This window comes from Dendrobates tinctorius, unplaced genomic scaffold (genome assembly GCF_039654945.1).
Source record: "Dendrobates tinctorius isolate UK_male_01 unplaced genomic scaffold, ASM3965494v1 ptg000017l, whole genome shotgun sequence".
Taxonomy (NCBI): domain Eukaryota; kingdom Metazoa; phylum Chordata; class Amphibia; order Anura; family Dendrobatidae; genus Dendrobates; species Dendrobates tinctorius.
Window position 1 is genome coordinate 13,106,694 of NW_027361685.1, and position 13,140 is coordinate 13,119,833.

Here is a 13,140-nt window from a genome sequence, read left to right on the forward strand (position 1 = left end):
ACAGAGGTTCCCACACTATTAGTGGCTCAAAGACTGTTGAAAAGCAACAGGGTTTCTATAACCCAATCCGGCAAAATCCGCTCTCCCTTCGGAGCCTTGCAGTGTGCGCAAACAACATTTAGGATCCCAGTATTTAGCAATATTATAGTGAGAAGAATCCACTTAATTTGCGGTGTCTCCTGGAGCACAATCTGGGCACTATGTGCTGGGGAATAAAATGGCAAATGTGTAATTTTCACTCTCCAACATCCACTGCGTGTTAATTTCCAGAAAGTGGCTGTGGAGTCAAAATATTCACTCCTCCTAAGGATTATAACCCTCAGTGAATTAATTTATAAAATGGAAATCACATAAAATGGAATCACTTTATGGGGATTTCTACTATTCTGGTTTTCTGTCATTTAGTTATATTAGGGCTTCTGCATATGGTGTGTCCAATCTCATCTGGGATCTGTTCCTGCTGTCCAGGTGGAGTAATCTGCTCCCTACTTCAGCCAATTGGAAAGTACCACACCCTACTGTGCAAAGCACATGGCCGGAATCTGCCAGATACAGCGCTGTTCTCCTCTGGTTCAGTCCTCTGTGCTCAGCTTGCGGCTTGTGTATTTGTTTCCTGCTGTGACCGTGGCCCGTTTACTGACTACTCTTGTGTCTTCTGATTCTGTATTCTGTCCTTCTGGTTCTGACCCAGCTACCTGACTATTCTTCTTGGCATCTAACACCACAGAATAGCAGGTAACACCATGGGCCAAGCCTAGGGGTCCCTGTGTAAGTCCAGATTCCATGTGAGGGTGTTAAAGGGCGATGAGCAAGGCAATCCTTGGGATATGGAAAGCAGAGAAGATAGAGCCAAGCATGTTCATGGTGGACATCCTTTGAGCTGCCAGGTGACCATGAACAGTGCTCCCAATACATTGTATCTGCAAACTATTCCAGCTAGATCTGCATTCATATAGCTAAATGGCGCTCCTTCCCTTCTGAACACTGCCATGTGCCCAGACAGTAGTGTACAACCGTATGTAGGGTATAGTGCGAAGCTGGAAAATAATTTGTAAGATCCATTTGTTTTCTATTATCCTTTGTGAATAATTTATCACCACAAAGTGACACACGTCAGATATTAATAATGGGGCCTGATTAAGAACACAAAACTGGCTGCAGGAAGAGGTTAAATCAGAGGATTTTGGACACTACTGTAATCAAACACTGTGACTATAGACAATAACATCTACTGAAATGATCAAACTCCACAGTCTCCATCAGTAATAAATGAGCAGCTAGTGGTGAAACCTCTCTGGGGTAATTAGAGTATGGGGCTCGGTGACCTCACAATCTAAACTATCGTAAGGGCCAATATTTTCTGTCAGATGAGTTTCATGGAGAAATATTACACATTTATAGAGAACTGTGTATAATAGTGCAGAGCGGAGATGTCTTAAAGGGAACCTGTCAGCCGGATTGTGCTCAGTAACCTACAGACAGTGTCAGGTCGGCGCCGTTATACTGATTACAGTGATACCTGGTGATGAAATCCGTCTTGTGGTTGTTATTTAATCTGTATTTGTAGTTTTCAGTAATGAGATTCTCGTGCTCTGGGGCGGGGCTGTGGGCGGGGCTTTATGTGGTGCTCTGATTACATATTCCTCTGTATTGGCCTATGACAGGTCGCTGATCCCTCACTGACCTGCCCCCCATTTTTATGTAATGCATATAATAGTGATGAAAACATAGCTAGAATCAAAGGTAGATATAACAATCATATTTCTTGATTAGAGATACAGTCCATGAATCATGAAAAGCAATAAAGAACCTTTGGGAGCTTAGATCCCTAGAATAGAGTCAAAAGAAGGTGTGTGTATAAGAAAAGTCACAAATTCCATCTTATCCCTGTTTATCAAAAAAAGTATGACAAAGCCTTTATTTAAATCCACCAAAACAGGGCATATAAATATACATATAAAATGCTCCACACCTTATGTACAAAAACTAATAAAATCAGGCGGACAGCAACACAACCATGGTGCGGCCACACAGGCATGAGGTAATTAAGACAGAGAGCAACACGATGTGATAGTAACCTAAGAGGACTATTACATGTGCGAAGCTCCCTTAGGCTACTTTCACACATCAGTTTTTCGCCGTCAGGCGCAATCCGGCGTCGTGCCAGAGCGCCGGATCCGGCAAATGTTATGTAAAACCGGATGTGTGAAAGATGCCTTAATCACACATGAACATGAAAAGAGGCGTTTAGAAAGACAATCAAACCGCAAATGTACATTCAGCAAATAAACACTGGCAAATATAGGAATACGTATGCACACCACATATTGCCAAAGTGAGAGTATCGTTCCGTATTATATTACCATAGACACGTATTGTGGAGACAAAAAAAACAGTAACAAAATATGAAAGCCACTGCTCACATGAGATTGAACCAAACCCTCTTACCCATGTTCAAAGATGCCTGTGCGCCACGCCAAGGCCCCGACGCACGTTTCGCTCTCGCTTCCTTATTTTTGATAATCTATAGATGACTATTGTGAGGGTTAGAAAAAGATTAGAGCCAGCAAAACGTCACCAGTGGTGGCGGCGCCTGCGCAGTAGCACCTATAATAAGTAAGAGATAGATGCTACTGGACAAGCACCGCTGGTGTCATTTTGCTGGATGTAATTTTTTTCTAAGCCTCACAATAGCCACAATATTATAGGCATTATCACCAATAATATCAATGCTATTATATGCATTATGTAATAATGGGGGCAGGTCAGTGAGGGGTCAGCGACCTGTCATAAGCCAATACAGATGAATATGTAATCAGACCACATAAAGCCCCGCCCACAGCTCCGCCACAGCCCCGCCCCAAAGCACGAGAATCTCGTTCACTGTTAATCTAATGTATAAAGCTCAAAGTGTGTATGTATGTGTGTATGTATGTGTGTGTGTGTATATGTGTGTATGTCCGGGATAGGCATCCGCACCGTCGCAGCTACAGCCACAAAATTTGGCACAGTCACATTTCTGGACTCCAAGAGCGTCCTAAGCTATGTTGTGAGGGGAAATTTTAACCCCGCACGTTCCAATTCACCAAACAATTTTGCCCCTATCTACATACTGGGGGAAAAAGTGTGTGCGCGTCAAGCCCCGCCCCTCATTATGATGTCATAATGCCCCTATTTGCATACTGGGGAAGCAGTGTGTGCGTATCAAGCCCCGCCCCTCATTATAATGTCACAATGGTTGCCATGGCGACGCTGATGTCATCATAGGTTGCAAGCCCCGCCGCCGCTCATTATGATGTCATAATAGTTGACTATGGGATGGAGGATGTGTGATGGGTATATGGGCACTGGACTATGGGATGGAGGATATGTATGATGGGTATATGGGCACTGGACTATGGGATGGAGGATATGTATGATGGGTATATGGGCACGGGACTATGGGATGGTGGATATGTATGATGGGTATATGGGCACTGGACTATGGGATGGAGGATATGTATGACGGGTATATGGGCAAGGGACTATGGGATGGAGGATGTGTGATGGGTATATGGGCACTGGACTATGGGATGGAGGATATGTATGACGGGTATATGGGCAAGGGACTATGGGATGGAGGATATGTATGATGGATATATGGGCAAGGGACTATGGGATGGAGGATGTGTGATGGGTATATGGGCACGGGACTATGGGATAGAGGATATGTATGATGGGTATATGGGCAAGGGACTATGGGATGGAGGATGTGTGATGGGTATATGGGCACTGGACTATGGGATGGAGGATATGTATGATGGGTATATGGGCAAGGGACTATGGGATGGAGGATGTGTGATGGGTATATGGGCACTGGACTATGGGATGGAAGATATGTATGATGGGTATATGGGCAAGGGACTATGGGATGGAGGATATGTATGATGGATATATGGGCAAGGGACTATGGGATGGAGGATGTGTGATGGGTATATGGGCACTGGACTATGGGATGGAGGATATCTATGATGGGTATATGGGCACTGGACTATGGGATGGAGGATATGTATGATGGATATATGGGCAAGGGACTATGGGATGGAGGATGTGTGATGGGTATATGGGCACTGGACTATGGGATGGAGGATATGTATGATGGGTATATGGGCAAGGGACTATGGGATGGAGGATGTGTGATGGGTATATGGGCACTGGACTATGGGATGGAGGATATGTATGACGGGTATATGGGCAAGGGACTATGGTATGGAGGATATGTATGATGGGTATAAAGGCACAGGACTATGGGATGGAGGATGTATGATGGGTATATGGGCACTGGACTATGGGATGGAGGATATGTATGATGGATATATGGGCACGGGACTATGAGATGGCGGATATGTATGATGGGTATATGGGCATGGGACTATGGGATGGAGGATATGTATGATGGGTATATGGGCATGGGACTATGGGATGATGTGTGATGGGTATATGGGCACTCGACTATGGGATGGAGGATATGTATGATGGGTATATGGGCACGGGCCTATGGGATGGCAGATATGTATGATGGGTATACGGGCACTCGACTATGGGATGGCGAATATGTATGATGGGTATATGGGCATGGGACTATGGGATGGAGGATGTGTGATGGGTATATGGGCATGGGACTATGGGATGGAGGATGTGTGATGGGTATATGGGCACTTGACTATGGGATGGAGGATATGTATGATGGGTATATGGGCACGGAACTATGGGATGGAGGATGTGTGATGGGTATATGGGCATGGGACTATGGGATGGTGGATATGTATATGGGCACGGGACTATGGGATGGAGGATATGTATGATGGGTATATGGGCATGGGACTATGAGATGAAGGATGTGTGATGGGTATATGGGCACTCGACTATGGGATGGCGAATATGTATGATGGGTATATGGGCATGGGACTATGGGATGAAGAATATGTATGATGGTTATATGGGCATGGGACTATGGGATGGAAGATGTGTGATGGGTATATGGGCACTCGACTATGGGATGGAGGATATGTATGATGGGTATATGGGCACGGGCCTATGGGATCGTGGATATGTATGATGGGTATATGGGCACGGGACTATGGGATGGAGGATATGTATGATGGGTATATGGGCACGGGACTATGGGATGGAGGATAATTATAATTTGCTATAACTAACCACAGTTAGTTACTATGCCCGGGCAGCACCGGGGTCTTCAGCTAGTTACAAATAAAGATTAGACAACAACCACAAGACAGATTTCATCACCAGGTATCACTGTAATCAGTATAACGGCGCTGACCTGACAGTGTCTGTAGGTTACTGAGCACAATCCTGCTGACAGGTTCACCTTAAATTTAGATCTCAGACATTTGGAAGTGGCAATGGAGAGATTTTTTTCAAGACTATCAGGGAGTTACAGACTCACATAAGTGAGGCCGGCCGATCCCGCCACAAAATATCATACAGAATAGAGAGTCAAGGGTTCAGTGCACACTCATAAGATGTATAAGGCATAACTTCATTTATTACAGTCCAAAATACTGGTCTTACAAATGAGCAGTAGTCATAAACATAGCAACCAAGGTTGTAAAAAGGGACAACAGCTACATCAGACATTTCGCCCCTCCCGGGTCTTACTCACTGAATCACTAACAGAAAAGAATAAAATGTAAATACAACGAAACAGACAAAACTGTAAGTACAAACAAAAGAATAAGTTACATAAAAGGTAAGACCCGCTCATTTGTAAGAGCAGCTTTTTTTGGACTGTAATAAATGAAAATCTGCATTATAAATGAGTGAGCGGTGAACCCTTGACTCTCTTTTATTTGGGACTTCTCAGTCCTTACACCAGCACCTCCCCTATTAGACTGTGTGCGCCCCAATACTATACCTCTACCATCATACAGAATGAACAGGTAAAAAAGACATAATTTATTACTCTATGTAACATCCCCAACAACAACGTAAATATGAAGGGAGAACTCCATCACTAAAACAGGGTTGCCCTCATTTATGGTGGATCATTGGAGCCACTGTGAGTCCTGACCAGAAGAGTAGAGAAAGTATTAGCGCCCCCATTTCAGGAGAGACCGTGCAGTAATCTGAATTCATTAGGATCAAAAACAATGTAATGTATGATGTGGAGTGACTCCATGACACCAGGACTGGAGCCAACACATCTCCTGCAGGCGGGAATAAATGTATATTACAGCCCTCAGCCACGCACAGCTTAGAGATCTATCATGGCACAGGTGGAATGTTTGTCCTGGAGATTATCACAATCCTCCTGGAAGTTAGTTGGTTTTAATACAAATTGAAAAGTCAGGATAAAGGGAAACTCTGCTGTTATTGGACAGAAATTCACACTTGGCCTCACTGCACATTTACTGTTGTCGCTCATAAAAGGGAAGTTTGGCCAGAAAGACTGGACCTGGTCTTGTAGGGACCATGAGACATTCAGCAGCACAGAAGGGAGAGAAGATTCATCCGATAAGATCTCAGGGATCTAGGAAGCCAACAGCATCATTACCCTCCGCTTTCTCTTACAGGCCCAGCATAAGATTTTTCTTCAAGTGATTTTCTATCTTGTCAGCACATTCTACGTACGCTGTCATTTGGCTTTATAGTTACAGATCTGGGCAGGTAACGGTCAGCGTCTCCAAATCCCAGGGGGTAGGTGGATCCTCCAGGTGGGAAGTTCTATAGAAAAGGGCTTTCAATGCCCAAAGTCATTTGAACAGTTTTGGGTGGAGGAGAATGTTGTGATCTAGAGGCAAAATGGTGATCATGGTAATACGGCCGGACTACACCACCGATAAAGCAGCCACAGCCGGTGACTGAGAGGAATCTGTGACTTCTCTGCATTCAGTGGTTACTACTCACCTGGGTAGTCATATGTGGGAATCTCATCTTTACACCACTCATCACCCCTCACATATGTCTCTGTAGTATTAATATGGGTCAGATCTTCACCCTGAAACAAATATTGTAAAAGTCACAGACAGATGGAGAAGTCCCATCTATGATCAGCTCTAATCCTGCCATCTCCACCGTTCTCATTACACAAGTATAAAACATATAATACTGGTGGATAAAACAAGACTGAGCACAAGACCTTCACAGCCGTCTACACATCATAGGGAAGATCTCCTGACACCTTCTCTCCATCTACCTGATGATCCTGAGGAGCACTGGGATCTTCTTGGTTACAGTCCTGTGGAAGAAGAGGATGGGGACATCTCTCTGGTGTTGTCCTCTTACTGGATAGATCTGGAGGAAACACATACAGGGACTGAATTCATTCTCTACATACAGATAATTATAGGCCGTGTGTATTTAGTCCTGTCTATTACCTGGTGATGTGAGGGGCTGGGGAACCTCCATTATGACGTCCTTGTACAGATCTCTGTGTCCTTCTAAATACTCCCACTCCTCCATGGAGAAATAGACAGCGACATCCTGACACCTTATAGGAACCTGACACATACAATGATACCGTCATCCCCCGATCCCTTCATAGTGTTACTGTATAATGTCCCAGCATTCCCAGCAGTGTCACCTCTCCAGTCAGCAGCTCAGTCATCTTGTAGATGAGTTCTAGGATCTTCTGGTCATTGATGTCCTCATGGATCAGGGGGTGAGGTGGAGGCCCCGTGATTGGGCTCAGGGGTCTTCCCCATCCCTCAGACACAGGGTCCTGACAGTGATCACTAGAGGTCTTCTTCACCACTGTGTAATCCTGGTTATGGAGAGACACATTAATAAATCTCACTACAGACATTTCCAGAGTCCTCACCTCTCCAGTTCTGTCCATCTGTTATTCCCATAGATAAGAATGATGGAATGTGACGTCATCAGAATCTCTCACCTCTCCAGTGAGACGGAAGAGGATCTCTAGGGTGAGGTGTAACATCCTCTCCGCCATCTTGTCTCTGTCCATATCCATCCTTGATGGGTAAATCAGGAAAATTCTCTTCTGTAGAAGATCTTCACTGAGAGGATCCGATATTGTAGAGACCTGAATGAGAAGAAGATGATCCGATGTAACATCATAAGAATCCTGTGTAATAATACACTTACTGGAGATAATAAGGGAAACATATGAGGAGATTTATTATCTTACAGGGTTTAGTTTTCTCCCCTGACATCTACTAATAAAACCTATATATTTAGGCCACAGACAACAAGCAGTTTCCTCCTCGGAGTCGGCAGCTGAACACGTTCCTCATAGACTCATCTTCCATAACACTAATTCTCGTCTCATTACCGACACTGGAATCGGCATTAGTAATACTGCAGGAGATATTCATTACACGCGACATGAGAAATAACTCCTTCATGATGAGGACGACATCTTCATCTTCTACTGCGGCTCTAGAGACAGATGTGGCCAGAGTCGGTCACTGCCTCCATCCCCACCGGCCGTCTATATGAAGGTTTCCCGTCTTCCCCGCACTGGAATCTTCTCTCCCGTTAGATCTCAGCTCTGAGTCACACACAGAAGTTTGAGGCTTTTCTGGAAGAACAGGACAGGAGAGATCTGAGGCCGATGTCTCCATGTACAGGTTTCCCCTCGGGATAAGAGGCTTTTCTATCCCTTTCCCCCAATTAGAGGGGACACCTGTGGATATCGGGGTCTTTACCGGCTGCAGTCCTGGGGGGATTTACTCGGTAACATGGACGTTGGACTAACGTCACCATCAATTACCATCAGACTGAAGGAACATCGCTCCTCTATTCAGCTCTATGGATCCAGGATGAAATCCACTGCGGCCCCTGCAAGAAAAGAGCGAAGTCTGGTGAGACCCCCGAGGCCGGAGATTTCTACAGCTGCTCTGTGCGCACAGGACCTGTGATGAGGTCACAGGAGGGGAGGAGTCAGGGGTCACATGACCAGGGGCCTCAGTGTGTGCAGGACTCTGCTGTGCTGGTTGTCATGGTGCTGGATGAGGGGAAGTTTCTGTGTGGGGTCAGGAGGGGTTTACAGGGTGGATGTAGCAGAGCCGTGTGTGTACGAGGTGTACGGAGCGGAGCCGCGTGTGTAAGAAGTGTATGGAGCGGAGCCGTGTGTGTGCGAGGTGTACGGAGCGGAGCCGCGTGTGTACGAGGTGTACGGAGCGGAACCGTGTGTGTACGAGGTGTACGGAGCCGTGTGTGTGAGGTGTACGGAGCGGAGCCGTGTGTGTGAGGTGTACGGAGCGGAGCCGTGTGTGTACGAGGTGTACGGAGTGGAGCCGTGTGTGTACAAGGTGTACGGAGCGGAGCCGCGTGTGTACAAGGTGTACGGAGCGGAGCCGTGTGTGTACGGAGTGTACGGAGTGGAGCCGTGTGTGTACAAGGTGTACGGAGCGGAGACGCGTGTGTACGAGGTGTACGGAGCGGAGCCGTGTGTGTACGAGGTGTACAGAGCCATGTGTGTACGAGGTGTACGGAGCGGAGCCGCATGTGTACAAGGTATACGGAGCGGAGCTATGTGTGTACAATGTGTACGGAGCAGAGCCACGTGTGTACAGTTGTGGCCAAAAGTATTGACACCCCTGCAATTCTGTCAGATAATACTTAGTTTCTTCCTGAAAATGATTGCAAACACAAATTCTTTGGTATTATTATCTTCATTTAATTTGTCTTAAATGAAAAAACACAAAAGACAATGAAGCAAAAAGCAAAACATTGATCATTTCACATAAAACTCCAAAAATGGGCCAGACAAAAGTATTGGCACCCTCAGCCTAATACTTGGTTGCACAACCTTTAGCCAAAATAACTGCGACCAACCGCTTCCGGTAACCGTCAATGAGTTTCTTACAATGCTCTGCTGGGATTTTAGACCATTCTTCTTTGGCAAACTGCTCCAGGTCCCTGATATTTGAAGGGTGCCTTCTCCAAACTGCCATTTTTAGATCTCTCCACAGGTGTCCTATGGGATTCAGGTCTGGACTCATTGCTGGCCACCTTAGAAGTCTCCAGTGCTTTCTCTCAAACCATTTTCTAGTGCTTTTTGAAGTGTGTTTTGGGTCATTGTCCTGCTGGAGACCCATGACCTCTGCAAAATTTGTTGGTAGTCTTCAGACTTCATAATGCCATGCACACGGTCAAGCAGTCCAGTGCCAGAGGCAGCAAAGCAACCCCAAAACATCAGGGAACCTCCGCCATGTTTGACTGTAGGGACCGTGTTCTTTTCTTTGAATGCCTCTTTTTTCTCCTGTAAACTCTATGTTGATGATTTTGCCCAAAAAGCTCTACTTTTGTCTCATCTGACCAGAGAACATTCTTCCAAGACGTTTTAGGTTTTTTCAGGTAAGTTTGGGCAAACTCCAGCCTGGCTTTTTTATGTCTCGGGGTAAGAAGTGGGGTCTTCCTGGGTCTCCTACCATACAGTCCCTTTTCATTCAGACGCCGACGGATAGTACGGGTTGACACTGTTGTACCCTCGGACTGCAGGGCAGCTTGAACTTGTTTGGATGTTAGTCGAGGTTCTTTATCCAACATCCGCACAATCTTGCGTTGAAATCTCTTGTCAATTTTTCTTTTCCGTCCACATCTAGGGAGGTTAGCCACAGTGCCATGGGCTTTACACTTCTTGATGACACTGTGCACGGTAGACACAAGAACATTCAGGTCTTTGGAGATGGACTTGTAGCCTTGAGATTGCTCATGCTTCCTCACAATTTGGTTTCTCAAGTCCTCAGACAGTTCTTTGGTCTTCTTTCTTTTCTCCATGCTCAATGTGGTACACACAAGGACACAGGACAGAGGTTGAGTCAACTTTAATCCATGTCAACTGGCTGCAAGTGTGATTTAGTTATTGCCAACACCTGTTAGGTGCCACGGGTAAGTTACAGGTGCTGTTAATTACACAAATTAGAGAAGCATCACATGATTTTTCGAACAGTGCCAATACTTTTGTCCACCCTCTTTTTTATGTTTGGTGTGGAATTATATCCAATTTGGCTTTAGGACAATTCTTTTTGTGTTTTTTCATTTAAGACAAATTAAATGAAGATAATAATACCAAAGAATTTGTGATTGCAATCATTTTCAGGAAGAAACTGAGTATTATCTGACAGAATTGCAGGGGTGTCAATACTTTTGGCCACAACTGTATCTGAGACTAGCAATTAGGCACACAAGTCTGTGGTATGCGCTATTCACGCATTCATGGGTTCTGTTTCATACAAGGGATGAACTATTCCTCCTGCTCCTAATCCCTGTAACGTTTTCCCTGTCATGAATCGTTGTGGCATATCCTTTTCTTATATATTATAGTACGGCTCACCCCCTATCAATCAGGCATTTTAATTGTTTCCCAGGAGGAAGATTTAATTAAGTGATTAGTGATTGGACCATCCTGTGGGGGAACCGCTATTCTTGTTTCCACTTCTCCGGGTCTGTTCTCCCCTCTTTCCTTTTCTTCTCTCCCCCTGTGATGTATACCTGCCGCCTGCACCACAGTTTTCACAGCATTATTAAATGCATCCGGAGGTATATTCCCCATAACAGGAGTCACCTTCTGCTGCTTCTTCACTTTCCTAATATTAATCTGGTCCTCTATCCCCTGAACATGGGAAGGGATTGTATATACATTCTGGCCGTACTCTCATCACTTCTGTTCTCAGATCTTCCTTCAGTCCTATCAGTAACATATTTTTACAAATCTGGCCTCTCTGGGGTTTTACAAATCATAGTTATGAGGTGTAAGGGTTGTCTGCAAGTGTAATGTAAAATGTTTCCTCATTTCTCCCCTCCGTAGGAATTGCTTGGGGCTGTTCCTTACCGGAGTGGAGAAACTGTCTGTGAACCCCTGTGGCAACCCAAGGGTAATAAGTATAGAGGAGAAGCATCATATACAAGTCAGCTAGTTTGCATCTGCGGAGACATGGGGATCAGTCCTCCCCCGTGTTTGGCACCTATGGGACCCCTGGCTGATGGTATATCACCAGGGTCTGCCAGAGATGGGGCGTATAGAATTATACAGATGTTAAGACTGCAGACACAGAAGAAATCTCCTGTCAGCACATAACTTCGTTCTTTGGGCTGCTTAAGGGGGGCTGGTCTCATCCCCTCCGCTACTACAGGAGCGAAGGGAGCTGTGGAAGCACAGACTGATCTTGTGAAGGGGGAGCAGCCTGTGTGTGGAGACGCTGCAGATTGCCTGACATACATTCTCTCATTCTAACTTCATCACACTTAGTATTAACTTCATCATTCATCATAACTTCTTAGTAATAACTTCATCATTCTTAGCATTAAAACACAACATATCATTCAGAGGTTCTGATCCATGCTGCAACTTGCACACCATAATCACATTTTCCAATCCATACAGCATGCTCCTTACTTAAACACTTGTTGTATCTCTCAGCATCCAAACATCCATTCCTTGGCACTTCTGCCTTTTCAAGACTTGTCAGCGGTATTGTTAACTGCTCCATAATCCTGCAGGTCCTTTATCTTATATCTCGGATCCATAGTCTGTCCTGACCTGGTGTGCCTAGCACCATAACAGCTGTCAAGGGTAGCGACCCCTGTCTTCAGCCCTGTTATGTAATAGTGGGATCCCACTGGTCTACTACAATAGCCAGCAATCCCACTATCAAAGCAATAACCTGAACCGCAGCTCTCTGTTCTGTCCTAATGCTGATACATACTCTCCCAAACAATTAGACAGAATACTGTCAACAACACAGCTCCAAACACAAGCGCTATATACTCCTCATACATCTGGATCTGAGCCCTTACTAGACTCTGAATATGGAAGATCTATTTGTGAATCCGCTCCGGGTTCAATAAGATAATATTCGTGCGTGATATTATCTTGCCACCTTGGCATATACCCTCTAGAGTCCAATACATCTACCCAGCTTTTAAACAATGTACATGACAAGAATATACTCTGTGCCTATACTGGTGAACTGAACACAGACCCTTATCACACAGCATATGGTGCACACATGGTAAGCATCTGTCTGACACTTCAATCACATCCATACACGCAGTACTTCTGTACTCTCCCGCTCCCCGCATCTTATCAAAAATGCTCTAGTGCCAATGGACAAAAACATGAATCACATCTATTTGTAGAAACTCTTGCTTGGTTCACTATATCCTCTAATT

General features: G+C 45.1%; 1 protein-coding gene across 1 annotated transcript in view; it reads left to right on the forward strand.

The window, feature by feature from the left end:
• LOC141082292 (uncharacterized) overlaps positions 1-13,140 on the forward strand; it is a 987,535-nt gene that overhangs the window by 689,379 nt on the left and 285,016 nt on the right. The gene's annotated exons all lie outside the window — the stretch shown is intronic.